Below are 15,310 nucleotides of genomic sequence, written 5' to 3' on the forward strand. Positions count from 1 at the left end.
CCTGGAGGCTTTGGCACATGCAAGTGTGCTGAAAACTCATCTTTTCTTTGAATTCTGAAGGCAGCCCCGTTCAGGGAAGTTTTTAGTGGTTGGCGTTTTACTGTGTTTTAAATATTTTGTTGGACTGGTTGGATGCCAAGGGGTTCGTGGGAGGCACCAGCAGGGGAACCCCGAAGGAAACCCCGGGAGGAAGATGGCTCAGAGACCAGGGGGTTGGTGGTGGGATGACAGAGGGAGGAGACTGGGAGGAGGAGGTGTCAGAAGTGGAAAAGGCAACGGGGTTTAGTGAGCAGGAAGAGGCTGTGTCAGACAGCATTGCAGACTCCGAGGCAGAAGTGGAAGCAGAGGAGAGGGTGGCCAGGAGTCGGAGGAGAAGACTGAAGCCTGGGAGTTTCCCACTCCTGCTGTGGCCAGCCCCACTGGTCTCCTAGAACACACAGAGAAATGCAAACAGCAGAGCAGAGATTTCTTGTGTGCAGACGCCATTTGTTTTTTGATTGTTTTAAGTTTTTATTTATACTTTTCAAGCTTATACAGTTCATTCATTTTACAATCGTTTTAACATTTCAAAGTTTGACTTCTTTTCCCCTGTTTCTGTGGTTCCTTAAATTTATTTTTTTAATATCTTCTGCATGTCCAAATTCATTTGCTCATTTAATTATCTACTTTAAATATATACTCTTATGAAATCGCAGGTTATTACAGTAATCCTGCCAATGTTTTTATCTGTTTGCAGTTTATCTGCAAATACTCAACAAACCGCTTCCAACCTTCCACAAAAAGTTTGTTATCTTGATTTCTTATTCTTCTGGGAAGTTTTCCAATTTCTGCATATTCCATAAGTTTTTGTATCCTTTCTTTCTTTGTTGGGACTTTCCAGCCTCTTTCCATTTTGGGACGAGTAACATTCTTGCTGCTGTCGTCGCATACATAAATAAATCTCTATACAATTTAGGTAGTTCTGCTCCTGTAATCGCCAAAAGAAAAGCTGCTGGGTTTTTTTTACGAAGGTTATTTTGAACATCTCCCCCTCTTGCTGTGGCCAGCTCCTCTCCCCACTGGTCTCCTGGAACACACAGAGAAATGAAAAGAGCAGAGCAGAGACTGCCATTTGTGACTGTTTGTTTTTTTTTAAATAATATTTATTAAAATTTTCAAAAATACAGAAAGTAAAAATTAAAATACATTCATAGCCCTGTTTTCATATATCCACTTTCTGGGACTCCCCCCTTCCCCCACCCCTACCATATTCCTTTTTCATATTGTTGGCTCCACAAGCTCTCAGTTCTGATTAAAAACTTAATTTGTTTAAACCATTATTCGAATTTAAAATTTCTACACTCCTCATCAATACCCTTAATAAAACACAAAAAATTTCTTTCCCAGGGCCCACCCCATTTTCATTCCACAATTTCCCTTTTTTTAATAATAAAGACACCCCACATAATAGAAATATCAGAAATAAGAAATAAAAGATATAATAGATAAAACAAAGCCAGTTCAATAAAAAGAAGTTGACAAGCCTTTGGGTTTTTAGTTCTCCCCCCCTGTCCCCGGTTCAATTTCCCCCTGACCACCAAACCATGTTATCCGCCTGGAATTCTTACAATCCATAAATCACCTATTTCCCCCAACTCCTTGCTGGGTTTTTTTTTTTTTTTTTTCCCTTTCATAGTTATTTTTAGAACACTTAACTTCAGATCTTTAATAAAGCTCCCCCCATTGTTCTTTCCAAATTGTAGTCCAGTTTCCTCTTGTTCCGCTGCTGAAACGTTCTAATTCAGAAGCTTAGTAAGTCTGCAGGGATTATTATTATTCAGGAACAAAAACTTGCGTTCAGTCCCTTCCTTTCTTCAATAGAAAATTCTATTGTCTCCTTTAGCTGAACACCCTGTAGACAAAATATTATTTCCGTTTTGCAGCTTTCCCAGGAGATAACCAGTCCTGTGAAATTCCAATGGTATTTTTTCCACTTACGACCATCTTTGTAATGTCCCGAAACTCCTCTAGGGGGATTGTTGTAACTTTGTCTTCTCTAGTCCAAAAGTCCGATTGTTATCCATGTTTTCGCCATTTTATATCCAAGTTTTAACAAGTTGTAGCAAATTGTAACAAATTTAGCCAGCAAAGTTCTCATAGTAAGATCCTCTCTACTTTCCGACTTTGACAGCTACTTTGACAGCTGTCAAAATCTCCGACTCTTTTCACCAGGCTCTCTCTTCAATCACCCCGGTTCCCGGGGGGGGGTTACGTTTCTTCTCCCTCAATTCATCCTCCAGCACAGTTCTTATGATTCCCCATCGTGGAATTCTTAGTTTTTATCAACAATACAAATCTTTTTGGACCTTGGTTTCCCCGTCCTTGTCTTGGAAGGTCTACAATAGGGGGGGGGACTGACTTCCTTTTTGGATCCCCCCCCGCTCGTGTCCAATTCAAAAAGAAATTCTTTTTTTTTTCCTCCTTTTAAACCCAGTTTCCAAATTACTCACGGGTTATTGTCTAAAAGTCCGAATTTTCAATGGAAGAAGTCAGCGCTCTCCGCCGGATGGCATGCGGCTGCGCTCGGCAGGGATAGCAGAGGACTCAAAGCACCACGCTTCTCCCCGGCACCCGATCCGTAGCCTTTAAAAAGGCTCCTTCACGAGTCGGGAGGGCGCTAGCGGTGCCAGCCGAGTCTCCATGTCCACGACCCTCGTGGCCGTGGTTTTTAAGGGTCCCCGCATCGCCGGTGCGGTAGGACCCAGCCCCTGCCGAGCAGGCTCCCTCCGGAGCTCGGAGGGAGTCCGCCATTCGGCGATGGCGCCAACCCGGAAGTCCCATTTGTGACTGTTTGGGAAAGATTCTAAAGGGGAGGAGCCTTAGAGCATGGGTAGGCAACCTAAGGCCCGGGGGCCGGATCTGGCCCAATCGCCTTCTAAATCCGGCCCACGGACAGTCCGGAATCAGCATGTTTTTACATGAGTAGAATGTGTCCTTTTATTTAAAATGCATCTCTGGGTTATTTGTGGGGCATAGGAATTCGTTCATTTTTAATTCTTAATTTTCAAAATATAGTCTGTTGTCTGTCACCATTCTGGGTCTTTGGGTCCTGGAGCTGTAGTCTGGATGCACGGTGAGATGCTGTGTTGCCTGTGGCGGCTATGTGCGGTGCATGGCAGACAGCTCAGCAGGATCCCACCTTTGTTGCCAGTGAAATATGCTCGGAGTTCTGCAATAATTTCATGCTCTTTATTGCAGCTTGTAAAACAGTGATTGAATTGCCCGCCAAACCTCAGGCTTTTATATACATTATTTACACAATGAGTCCTGTCTGATTGGCAGATTCTGCTTCCCTCCTGGAGCCTGATTGGTCTTCTCCTGCAAGCCAATCAGTTGTTGCATTCTAGGATCCTACTTGCCTATTGTTCTACGATCCAAGTTAGTACATAACACCCCCCCCCCCAAAATATAGTCCGACCCCCTACAAGGTCTGAGGAACAGTGGACCGGCCCCCTGCTGAAAAAGTTTGCTGACCCCTGCCTTAGAGGATGGTGGAAGGTGGGGTCCTTCGGTGCTTGTAACTGCCTAATTGGGGCAAGACCTAGTAGGAAGAGTTGCTGCGATCTCTAGGCCTGCACTCCTTTGGTTTCTCTGAATAAACCTCACTGAAACGGTGTTTTTTAATTGCTGACTCCAGCTCCTGACAGCCAGTGCAGGATTCTACCGTATTGCCCCAAATATAAGCCACGCGTTCCCCCTGAATTCCAACAGCGAAAAGTTAAAGTGTGGCTTATATTTGCAACCTTACGGTATGCAGCCAGGAGCGTGGGGCAAACAGCGCCAGGAGCGCAGCAAAGTGGCACTCGCCCCATGCGTAGTCCCCCGTCTTCTCCCCCAAGCCCGGGAAGGGAGAGAGCAAGGAAGGGGGAAGGCTGCCGGCAACACAGTGTAGCTCCCCGTCCCCCAGTATACAGCCAGGAGCAGCGAGGAAGGGAGTGTTATATTTGGGTATTTTTTCTCCCCACCCCCTCCAATTTTAAAGGTGCGGTTTATATTCGGGTGCGGCTTATATTTGGGCCAATACGGTAATCTCAGTGTGCTTTCAGTTTCGCAGGAATGCAAACCTTTCATTTGCTTACAGCGGAGCAGTTGCAGTGCCTACAGGCATTCCGTAACTCCGCATCCACTCACTTGGCCAGGGCTGGAGGCTTCGCTGCCCTGAGTTCGAGACACTTCAATGCTATGCATCTACAGTGCACACTGCAGGCTGCCTCTGATATCTGGGCATCCATCCTGTCTTTCCTGTGCACATCACTTCGCATAACTAGAAACAGGGGTAGAGGCACCCCACCCCCACCTCCCACGCTTCCTATTTACTCTTCACCTTGAACAAACAGCCCGATTAACAGCTCCGTCTCCACCTCCCGGTTTCCCGAGCCGGATGGATGAACCGGCGGTGCCGTATCTGGCTAGGAGACGCACCAGGCTCCTCTGCTGAAGGATTCTAAGGCAATCTTACACATCAAGAGGATTCAAACGACAAGAATGAATGGCAGGGGCCAGGCGTGCTCCTTGATGTTCTGATGAATTGATGGCCCAGCACATCCATCACTCTTGTCCTGCTGTCAAGAGGACTCCCAGATCTGGAAGATGAGTGTGTTTTTCTTCCTTGGTGTTCTGCGGAGAGAAGGAATGCAAATCCTACGGCCGCAGCAATGCATAGGCAAGGATGCTAGAGGCCCGCAGAACGGCTTCCACTCCACATAACAGCCCTCAGAAAACCTTCAGAAATCCTTCGCGAATGGGGAAGACTCATTCCGCATGCAGATGTGGTTTAGCCACAGTAGAAGGGTCTGCGAGGGCAGGCCAGAGCCCCTTCTAATCCTGTGTCCTGTTCTCACAGTAGTCAACCGGACACAGAAAATACATTAAAAACAACAACAACCTAAAGGAAAACGGGAATGCAAAACCTCCATACAGTGGTACCTCGGGTTACAGACGCTTCAGGTTACATACGCTTCAGGTTACAGACTCCGCTAACCCAGAAATAGTACTTCGGGTTAAGAACTTTGCTTCAGGATGAGAACAGAAATCGCGCGGCGGCAGCGGGAGGCCCCATTAGCTAAAGTGGTACCTCAGGTTAAGAACAGTTTCAGGTTAAGAACGGACCTCCAGAACGAATTAAGTTCTTAACCCGAGGTACCACTGTATTTCTCTCCAAAGGCAAGAACACCTCAAGAAAGACAGCCACAACCCTAAGCTCCGACAACACGCATGTGTTGAAAGTTGCAATGTACACACAACAAGGCACCTGCCTTGTTCCCAATCCTTTCACCCATTCTGAAAAACAAATGCAAATGATTAAGTAAAAAAGTCTCTTAACAAATACTAATAAAAAAACAAACTGCCACACCCTCCCTCCTGGCTGTCTGCAAAGAATGTGCTGAGAGCTGTGAGGAGGTGTAGCCTTCGAGGAAACAGTCCCGAGCATGCTCAGAACAGATGTCTTGGCTCCAGGGTCCCCCATTACGGTAAGACTTACCAACCTTAGGCTGAATCTAGACACATTTATATATATAAAAAATGCTGTGAAAATGCTGTTTTAAAAAGCGTTTTTTAAATTTGCCATTAGCTCACCATCGTCATGCAGTGCCACTTTTGTATAATGCACTTAAAACATTGTTTTTGCAGCTGTATAGCTGAGTCCTTAGGTTCTGTAGCTGGATTGCCATCATGACAGGAGGTTGGGTGTGTGTGTGCAGTGGGGACAACTTCACAACCAGAGCTAAGAGCCCGTAGCCCCAGTAAGATACAGATTTACCATCACATATTTCCCCCCCTGCCTGGAGCCAGAGGGGTGGGACCTCCCAGTCCTAGCAATATTCCCAGATGGTGATTGGCTGAGGACTGCAGAGTGCTTATTGGCCAGAGAATGGGAGATGGACAGAAATATCTCCAGGAGCCGAGCCGCTCTGAGCTGAAACGGGTTTCAGAAAGGTTTGTGAAGCAGCAGAGGGTGGGGCTTTGAGATTCTGCCTGCAGGGAAGAGTTGACAGAGTTGGGTATGTCTAGGCTGGACAAGAGAACATTCAGGAGAGACCTGATAGCTGCCTTCAAATATTCAGAGGGCTGCCCTGCAGGAAAGATGGAGTTGTTTTCTGAAGCCCCACGGGGCAAGGCGAGAACCCGTGAATGGAAACGGCAGGTGTAGCGATCACACAGGGTCCCTGGACGTTTCACCATCTATTGATCCCTGTGCCACCACTTTATTTCTCGCTGCCACCACCCAGGCCCTTCCTGTTACAATACTGAGTCCAGTCAGGGTTAAATTGGAACATAAACTTCTGTTTATTTATTGCAGTTTAACAAGTGTGTGGTTTCATAAACGGTAGCGGTCAATTACAGTCATGGGGTGCCTATCCAGACCTATAACTTCCGCTACCTGCTCTCACTCACTAAGCCGCCTCTCAGATATTTACTTGTCTTCCTAGCTCCTAAGTGTTCCTGACTCAGCTTACCCACAGACTCTATCCCAATTCACTCCCACTCCAACCAACCTCCCAACGAACTCCTCCTTTCGCCCCTCCCAGAGCTGGTTTTATAGTCACCCTGACGCCACCCCTCTGGGTTCTGATTGGGTAACCTGTTTAACTATTTCACCTCCAGCACTCTCGTATGTTAATGTCACAGTAGGTGAGCAGATTCTGCCTAAGGATGAGGGGAAACTTCCTAATGGTCAGAGCTGCTTGGCAGTGGGCTGGTCTCCCTCGCTGCCTCAGGGATGTGCAAGATGGCTGCACCGAGAAAGGGGTTGGTCTACATGACCCCCAAGACCCCTCCTAGCTTTCAAGTTCCTTGCTTCTGAATGGAAGGGGGAAATAGCCGCTGTTGAATGCTCCAAGGATGAACCTCTCGAGGTGGCAGCTATGCACAGCACCGGTTGCCAATCTGCTACCAGGCCAGGTTCAAGGTGTCGCTATTCGTATGCAAAGCCCTTCCTAACTTGGGACCAGTTTTCCTGTGAAAATGCCTTGCCCCATTTGACTGCTTCAGTCAGAGGAATTGGAACTACTGTTGTTGTTGTTTAGTCATTTAGTCGTGTCCGACTCTTTGTGACCCCCTGGACCAGAGCACGCCAGGCACTCCTGTCTTCCACTGCCTCCCGCAGTTTGTCCAGACTCATGTTTGTAGCTTCGAGAACACTGTCCAACCATCTCGTCCTCTGTCGTCCCCTTCTCCTTGTGCATCCCAGCATCAGGGTCTTTTCCAGGGAGTCTTCTCTTCTCATGTGGTGGCCAAAGTCTTGGAGCCTCAGCTTCACGATCTGTCCTTCCAGTGAGCACTCAGGGCTGATTTCCTTCAGAATGGAGAGGTTTGATCTTCTTGCAGTCCATGGGACTCTCAAGAGTCTCCTCCAGCACCATAATTCAAAAGCATCAATTCTTCGGCGATCAGCCTTCTTTGTGGTCCAGCTCTCACTTCCATACATCACTACTGGGAAAACCATAGCTTTAACTATAGGACCTTTGTTGGCAAGGTGATGTCTCTGCTTTTTAAGATGCTGTCTATTTTTGTCATTGCTTTTCTCCCAAGAAGCAGGCGTCTTTTAATTTTGTGACTGCTGTCACCATCTGCAGTGATCATGGAGCCCAAGGAAGTAAAATCTCTCACCGGCTCCATTTCTTCCCCTTCTATTTGCCAGGAGGTGATGGGACCAGTACAGGTGCCAAATAATCCCCGCTCCGCTTCTGTAAGAACTTGAACATCTCGGGGGGCGGGGGGGGGGTCTCTTCCGGCTCTATGATCCTATATCGGCGGCGCAGGTGGCTGTTTTGGAAGTTTTTGTGCCTGCCAACTCCTGCCTGCCCAGCAGGGGGCAATGCATACCTCTGCTATACTTTCTCTCCCTGCAGATTCCCCGAAACAGCCCCCCCCCCTTACAGAGAATCAAGGTGAGCAGGGAAGGCCCTGCTTAGTGAAGACATCTGTAGGAACAGCAGGAAGCCAGAAGAGTTTAAATAAGATGCAAAAGAGCGCACCTCTGCTCCTAAGCATTGACGATACCCATGCAGCGTTTAGAGAACTGGATTCAAAACATCAGCACCCTGCCTCTTATGGCTGCTCCTCGTCTAAGGGGTGCCAGCCTTACCCATGGGCAGAATGGGGCAGCTCTGTTGCAGGTGGTGGGGTGGGGAGGGTAACAGCAGTCCCCCTCCTGTTCATCCCCATCTTTTCAAGCTGCAGTACTGGGAGAAGCTTGACCTGATGGATTCCTGCCTGTCGTGCTGCTGTGAAAGGCACAGAAATTCTGCCGATCCGCCATTGCTATGGGAGGAATTAAGCACCCTTTCCAGCGATCCCACGAGACTGCGGCTTGCCAGAAACACAGCGGCGTGACTTTGCCAGGAGTGGCGGGGAATGGCACAAGAGCGTTATTAATGTACTGGCACAAATTCAATTACTAGGCAATTACTCGGATTAATTACACACCCCTGCGCCAGGCTCGCAAGATCTTGGCATCAGATTTGTCAGAGCGTTGATTACGAAAAGAGGAGACGGGAGGAAACAGGGGGAGGAAGATGGATTAGGGTGGGAGAGCTCATAAGGTGTAGCACGGGGTTGGGGGAACCTGGGGAGAGGGCCCTTGAGAGGTCGCCGGACTCCAGGTCCCAGCAGCCAGTGGCCAAGGATGCTGGGAGTTGTAGTTCAATAAACACACAAGACGTAACCGGCTGTACATTTGAAAAAATAATAATATATACTATTCATTGTATTGAATTGTTGATTTCAACAGAAGTAGCTCATAAAATGTGATATGATACATATATGATATCACAGGACAGTGGATCTTATAGCATAGTAGTAGCTGCTGTAAACAGCAACTTTTACCAGCATGATGAAGCCTAGAATGGCGAAACAAGGCTAATATTCCAGAAATCCTTGTCTTAGACTCTGTGAAAGGATTCTGTGGAACTGCAACAACTTTTTGTGTGGACTGTTGGACTCTAGGAACAGACAGGTGGAATAGACACTTTCACATATATGGACCTTATGCATAAACTGATTAGAGAATGAACTGATCCACTGGGTCTTCTACATTTTTCATTGAACTTTATGAGCTACTTCTGTTGAAATCTACAATTCAAAACGGTGAAATCTGCTATGATTAAATGGGCACAAGATGTTGGACATAACATTATGTTTGCTGACTGGGAACAGTTGTGGACCACTGGTATGAAATTTACGGCATGTAATGCCCTAAGAGAGAATATTATGAAAATGATATACAGGTGGTACATGACACCAGTCAAGCTTGCAAAAATCTATCATCTGCCCGATAATAAATGTTGGAAATGTAAAGAAAACGAAGGTACATTCTTTCACCTTTGGTGGACGTGCCCAAAGATTAAGGCTTTCTGGGAGATGATCTATAATGAAATGAAAAAGTTATTTAAATATACCTTTCTAAAGAAACCAGAGGCCTTCCTGCTGGGCATAGTCGGCCAATTGGTGCCAAAGAAGGACAGAACTTTCTTTATGTATGCCACAGCAGCAGCAAGAATACTTATTGCAAAGTATTGGAAGACACAAGATCTACCCACTCTGGAAGAATGGCAGATGAAGATGATGGACTATATGGAACTGGCGGAAATGACTGGCAGAATCCGAGACCAGGGAGAAGAGTTGATGGAAGAAGATTGGAAAAAGTTTAAAGACTATTTACAGAACTATTGCAAAATTAATGAATGCTAGAATGATGTTGGATAGAAACTAAGTGGTTTTTAGCTGTAATGTTATAAGGGAATATGAAAAAAATGGATTATTAACAGGTAAAAATTTAATGTTACAATATACTATGATTAAAGACTAGGATATACAAAGAGGGGAGGGATTTGCTGAACCAACAAACTGAACTGGAATACAAAAAAGGGAGGTGTGAGGAGGTCCGGGAAATAAGCAAATGAAAGATAAGTAATGGAAAGAATGAATTGTTTTTAACCATTTTTATTTTGTATTTTTCTCTTTTCTTTTTTCATTTTGTAATATCTTGAAAATCTTAATAAATATCTTATTAAAAAAAAAATGAAATCTACAATTCAATACAATGAATAGTACCTGTATATATTATTATTTTTTTCAAACGTACAGCCGGTTACGTCTTGTGTGTTCATTGAATATTTCACGTAACCAGAGGTTTGTTGTTGTTTTGCAGGAATTGTAGTTCAACATTATCTGGAGGCAAAGGGCAAGGTGGTTCCTACGTCTCCCCGTCCCAGGCTCAAGAGTTGACTGCAGTGGCTGCTGAATCTTATTGGACAGCCATCTGTCTTGGATGCTTCAGCTGAGATTCCTGCATTGCAGAGGGCTAGACTAGATGTCCTTTGGGGGTCCCTTCCAACTCCATGATTCCCACACCCACAACATTATGGCGTCCTGGGTGACACTGGCATTGCAGAGACGCTCCCCTTGGGCTGGATCGGTGACTCCTGCAGAAGCAGAATCGCAGAATTTCCCGAGCTCGGAAGCAGCCTGGGAGTCATCTAGGCCAGGGGTCAGCAAACGTTTTCAGCAGGGGGCCAGTCCACCGTCCCTCAGACCTTGTGGGGGGCCGGAATATATTTTGGAGAAAAATAAAAGAACGAATTCCTGTGCCCCACAAATAACCCAGAGATGCATTTTAAATAAAAGCACACATTGATGTAAAAATACGCTGATTCCTGGACCATCCATGGGCTGGATTTAGAAGGCAGTTGGGCCGGATCTGGCCCCCGGGCCTTAGTTTGCCTACCCATGATCTAGGGCAAACTAGATTCAGTACAGGAATGGTTTTGTTTTGCATCTGTAGCAAAAATAGTGCTGAAATTCTTCTAGTAAGAGAGCCCCCGCCCCAGGTCTGCCCCAAGGCAGACTGTCAAATAACTATTGCCATTTTTTTGGAGTTTCCTCTAATCTTCAGCCCCAATCTGCTTGGTTTCCACCCATTAACTGCTGCTGCTGTTGTCCCTCTTCCGTTTATTTTTAACTTGCTCTGTGTTGAAAATCCCAGAGGCGTTGGGTTCTGCTCCTGCCCTCTGGAGCAACAGAAAAGAAGTGTGCTCCATCTTCGAAGTCACGGCCCTTTAGATATTGGGAGAGATACCTGTATATAGCTATATTCTGACATGATTGCTTTGGAGGGGCTGTTTTCTGTGCTGTTTTGGCTTAGTTCTGTCAGTGGAGGTGGGAGAGTTATCACCTGAGGGCTCCAACTGCAGCATCCTCTGCTGATTTAGCCCAGCGCAAAAAACAGACGTAGCTCAGCAGAGCCACAAGCAGAGAGAATGTCAGATTTAGACAGTGCAGTAGACCTGAATTCTTTCCTCTTCCAAATCTGTATTTGCAACCCTGAGACGTAGGAACTTCTGGGTTTCTTATTATTATTATTAAATTTGATTTTAGATTTTTTAATTGAACATTTAATTAGCAAAAAGAAAAAAGAAAAAGCTAATGCTAATCTAGGCTGCATCAACAGACGTCTTGTGTCCTGGTCAAGGGAAGTCATAGTCCCGCTCTGTTCTAACTTGGTCAGACCGCGCCTGGAGTCCTGTGTCCAGCTCTGGGCGCCACAGTTTAAGAAGAAAGTTGACAAGCTGGAAGGTGGGCAGAGGAGGGCAACCAAGATGATCAGATGTCTGGAAACCAAGTCTTATGAAGAATGGTTGAAGGAGCTGTGTGTGTTTAACTGGGAGAAGAGGAGACTTCAAGAATTTGCTGAAATGGCACAGTTGACAAATAGCCTGAGAGGCAATTCAAAACAAAAATTTATGGAAAAGTGGAATAGATATAAGATATATGTTCGAAAATACAGTAAAGGTTCGCTATCTGTGCTAGCACTGACGTTGGAGAGAGACTGAGTTGAGAAATCAGACCAAGGGTACATATTGATATAAGAATGTATTAGATAAAATGTAAAGAAATATACAATAATAAGAGTACATTCATTTGTAAAAAAGGAATATACACCGGGAAAGACAGGAAGTCTAAAGTGTTGGTACATATAAGATCTTGGAATAGTTTTTTTCCTTCTTTTTCTCCTTTAGGTATATAAACTTTGTATTCATGCTGAAAATTATATTATAATAAGCCTTGTGATGTAATATGATAAGGTTTACTGATGTAACATAAAAACGTTAATAAATAAAAAACTGAAACAAAAAACAAACAAACCAAAAAACAAATGTCTGGAAACCAAGCCTGATGAGGAATGGTTGAAGGAGCTGTGTGTGTTTAATTGGGAGAAGAGGAGACTGAGAGGAGATACGAGAGCCATCTTCAAATATCCCCCCAAAAGATGGAGCAAGTTTGTTCTGGAGGGTAGGACCCCCAACCAGTGACTTCAAGTTACAGGAATGGAGATTCCAGCTAAACGTAGGGAAGAACTTTCTGACGATAAGGGCTATTCAACAGTGGAACAGATGACCTCGGGAGGCTGTGGACTCTTCTTCTTCCTTGGAGGTTTTTAAGCAGAGGCTGGATGGCCATCTGCCAGGGCTGCTTAAGTTGAGATTCCTGCATTGCAGCGGGGTTGGGCTAGATGACCCTTGGAGTCCCTTCTACCCAATCTGGTGGAACGCTCTGTCACAAGAGACTAGGGCCCTGCAGGACTTGACATCTTTCCGCAGGGCCTGCAAGACAGAGTTGTTCCGCCTGGCCTTTGGCCAAGGCACAGTCTGCCCCCCTTCTTCTGTAATCCTCACAGAATGCTAGCCCAGTGGTTGCCATTAATTTGATTCTGAATTGATTTTAGACTGTACCATATTTCAATGAATTGATTGTGATTTTATGTAAACTGTGTTACTTTTACTGTTGTTAGCTGCTCTGAGCCCGGCTTCGGCTGCGGAGGGTGGGATATCCCAGTAAATAAATTATTATTATTATTATTATTATTATTATTATTATTATTATTATTATTAATTTTCTCAGGATATTGAATGCTTTCCCGAGCCTAAGCTTGTTGGAAATGGCAAAATGCACACTTGCTTTTGAACAGGATTACAGTGCAAGTTCTGCCATGTGAACAAAGCTGCGTCTTGGATCTCCCTGTGGGTTTCCATTAGCGCATTCGCCCTGCTGTTGCCGTTTCTCGCCTCTCTGTTTCCCTGCCACGTTTGTTGCCACAATACAACTCCTCCAGGAAGCATCGTTCCTCCTGCGGGGGAAGAAAAGTATTATAGGATAATGTTAAAGGTTATTGGCTGCAACCCCTGAATCGAACACCCGCAATAATAGAGCTGAAGTTGCTGTATGTTTATTACATCATTATCTCTCTCTGCCTCTTTCTCTCTCCCGGCACCCAGGGAGATGGAGATCTTGGTGTGCGCAGCGCAAAGCCTGGCTTGGCTTAGAGTCGACTCATAAGTCACCACTGTGCCGAGAGCAACAGAGGAATCCTATAGGATCCGTCCAACGTCCTGTTTAGTCCAGCATCCTGCTCTCATAGGCCAAGCGGATGCTTTTGGGAAACCAGCAAGCGAGAACTGAGCACAAGAGCAGCTCTTCCTTCCTGGGGTTTCCAGCAACTGGGATTAAGAAGCATTGCTGCTCCGAACTGTGGAGGCAGAGCAGAACCATCCTGACTAATAATAATAATAAACTTTTACTTGTATCCCGGCCGAAACCGGGCTCAGGGTCAAATATATAACATTGGTATAAAATTAAACAACAATTAAATTACTTCCTAAAACAAGCCAGGATCAAATTAAAATCTAATTACCGTATTTTTCGCTCCATAAGATGCACCTGACCATAAGGCGCACTTAGTTTTTAGAGGAGGAAAACAAGAAGAAAAATATGCTGAATGAAACAGTGGATGTGTGATTTTTGTGGTGCAGGCTGTGGCCACAGACATGTGATCTGATGGTGAATTTGGGGTTACCCAATGCAAAAATCCTGAGGATCCATGTGGATCCATGCTTTGTAACCACATTCTTGCACCATTGCAGCCCCAGGAAACAGTGGGTGTGTGATTTTTTTGGTGCAGGCTGTAGCCATGGACATGCTATGTGATCTGATGGTGAATTTGGGGTGACCCAGTGTAAAAATCCTGAGGATCCATGGGCTTTTACCTTTCCCCTCCCAGGCAGCCTACGCTAGCGTCCCTTATGTCTCTCCCAATCCCACTGATCAGCTGTTTCCCTTCAACACTCCCTTCCCTCTTGTTTGCCTTAGTGTCTTTTCCTTACCTGGAGCAGTTTTTTGCTCCTCCTTTTCTTCTAATTTCTCTCTTTATTGCCTTAGTCTTCCTGTTCCCCACCTTTGCAAGTTTGCCGTCTTTACCTCCCCCCTTCCAGGCAGCCTCCTTTATCTCTAGCCTCCCTTATCTCTCTCCCTGATCGGCAAACGATCAGCGGCTTTGTTTCCACACCCATTTCCCTCTTTCAAAAAAGAAAAAAGAAAAAGCATGATCTGCTTTTCACCCCTGGGCAATTTGGCTCCAGGGACCACACATTCGCTCCATAAGACGCACAGACATTTCCCCTTACAGTGGTGCCTCGCAAGACGAAATTAGTTCATTCTGCGAGTTTTTTCGTCTTGCGAAGCACGGTTACCCTGGGTATTAACGGTTTTAAGAAAAAGGAAACAAACTCGCAAGACGTTTTCGTCTTGCGAAGCAAGCCCATAGGGAAATTCGTCTTGTGAAGCAGCTCAAAAAACGAAAAACCCTTTCGTCTTGCAAGTTTTTCGTCTTGCGAGGCATTCGTCTTGCGAGGTACCACTGTACTTTTTAGGAAGAAAAAAGTGTGTCTTATGGAGCAAAAAATACAGTAGATGGCTTTCCGCAGGATTAGGGTTGGGAACAGTAAATGCTCATCATAGCAGATGTCAATAGCCTTCTCTTCCTCCATGAATTTGTCCAATCCTCTTTGAATGCCTTCCAAGTTGGTGGCCATTTCTGCCTCCTTCTGGAAGGAGTTCCATAGTTTAACTATGTGCTGTCTAATTTGAATGGTGTGGGGGGGGGGAGTGGATAAACAATTAACCGATGCTGAAATGTGGGCAAGCCCTAAGGCAGCTTCCTATACAGGGCAATTGTGTTTTATGCGGGGGTTTAGTTGTGTGGCGAGTTCCCGTCCCCCCCAGTGGAAATAAAGACACATGACACAATTATTAAGGTTAATGGGCTAAATAAGGCCACAACTTTATTGGTTACAGGTGATGAGCAGTATTGGCTTAGGCATTGGTCCTAACCGACTATATCCAGCTTCAGCCCGTCCGCTTGAAGTCCAGGAAGGGTTAACCACCAGTAGGGGGAGTCCTGCTGATGCACATCAACTCCCCCGGGGTCACTGAT

General features: G+C 45.6%; 1 long non-coding RNA gene across 1 annotated transcript; it reads right to left on the reverse strand.

The window, feature by feature from the left end:
- Window positions 1-14,436: 14,436 nt before the first annotated feature.
- Window positions 14,437-14,786, reverse strand: LOC308462462. Its single transcript, XR_013979164.1, has 2 exons — window positions 14,736-14,786; window positions 14,437-14,496 (listed from the first exon to the last, which is right to left on the reverse strand). It is a non-coding gene; the product is annotated as an uncharacterized lncRNA (long non-coding RNA).
- Window positions 14,787-15,310: the final 524 nt, after the last annotated feature.

This window comes from Podarcis pityusensis (genome assembly GCF_964106645.2).
Source record: "Podarcis pityusensis genome assembly, chromosome: 14".
NCBI classification, from domain to species: domain Eukaryota; kingdom Metazoa; phylum Chordata; class Lepidosauria; order Squamata; family Lacertidae; genus Podarcis; species Podarcis pityusensis.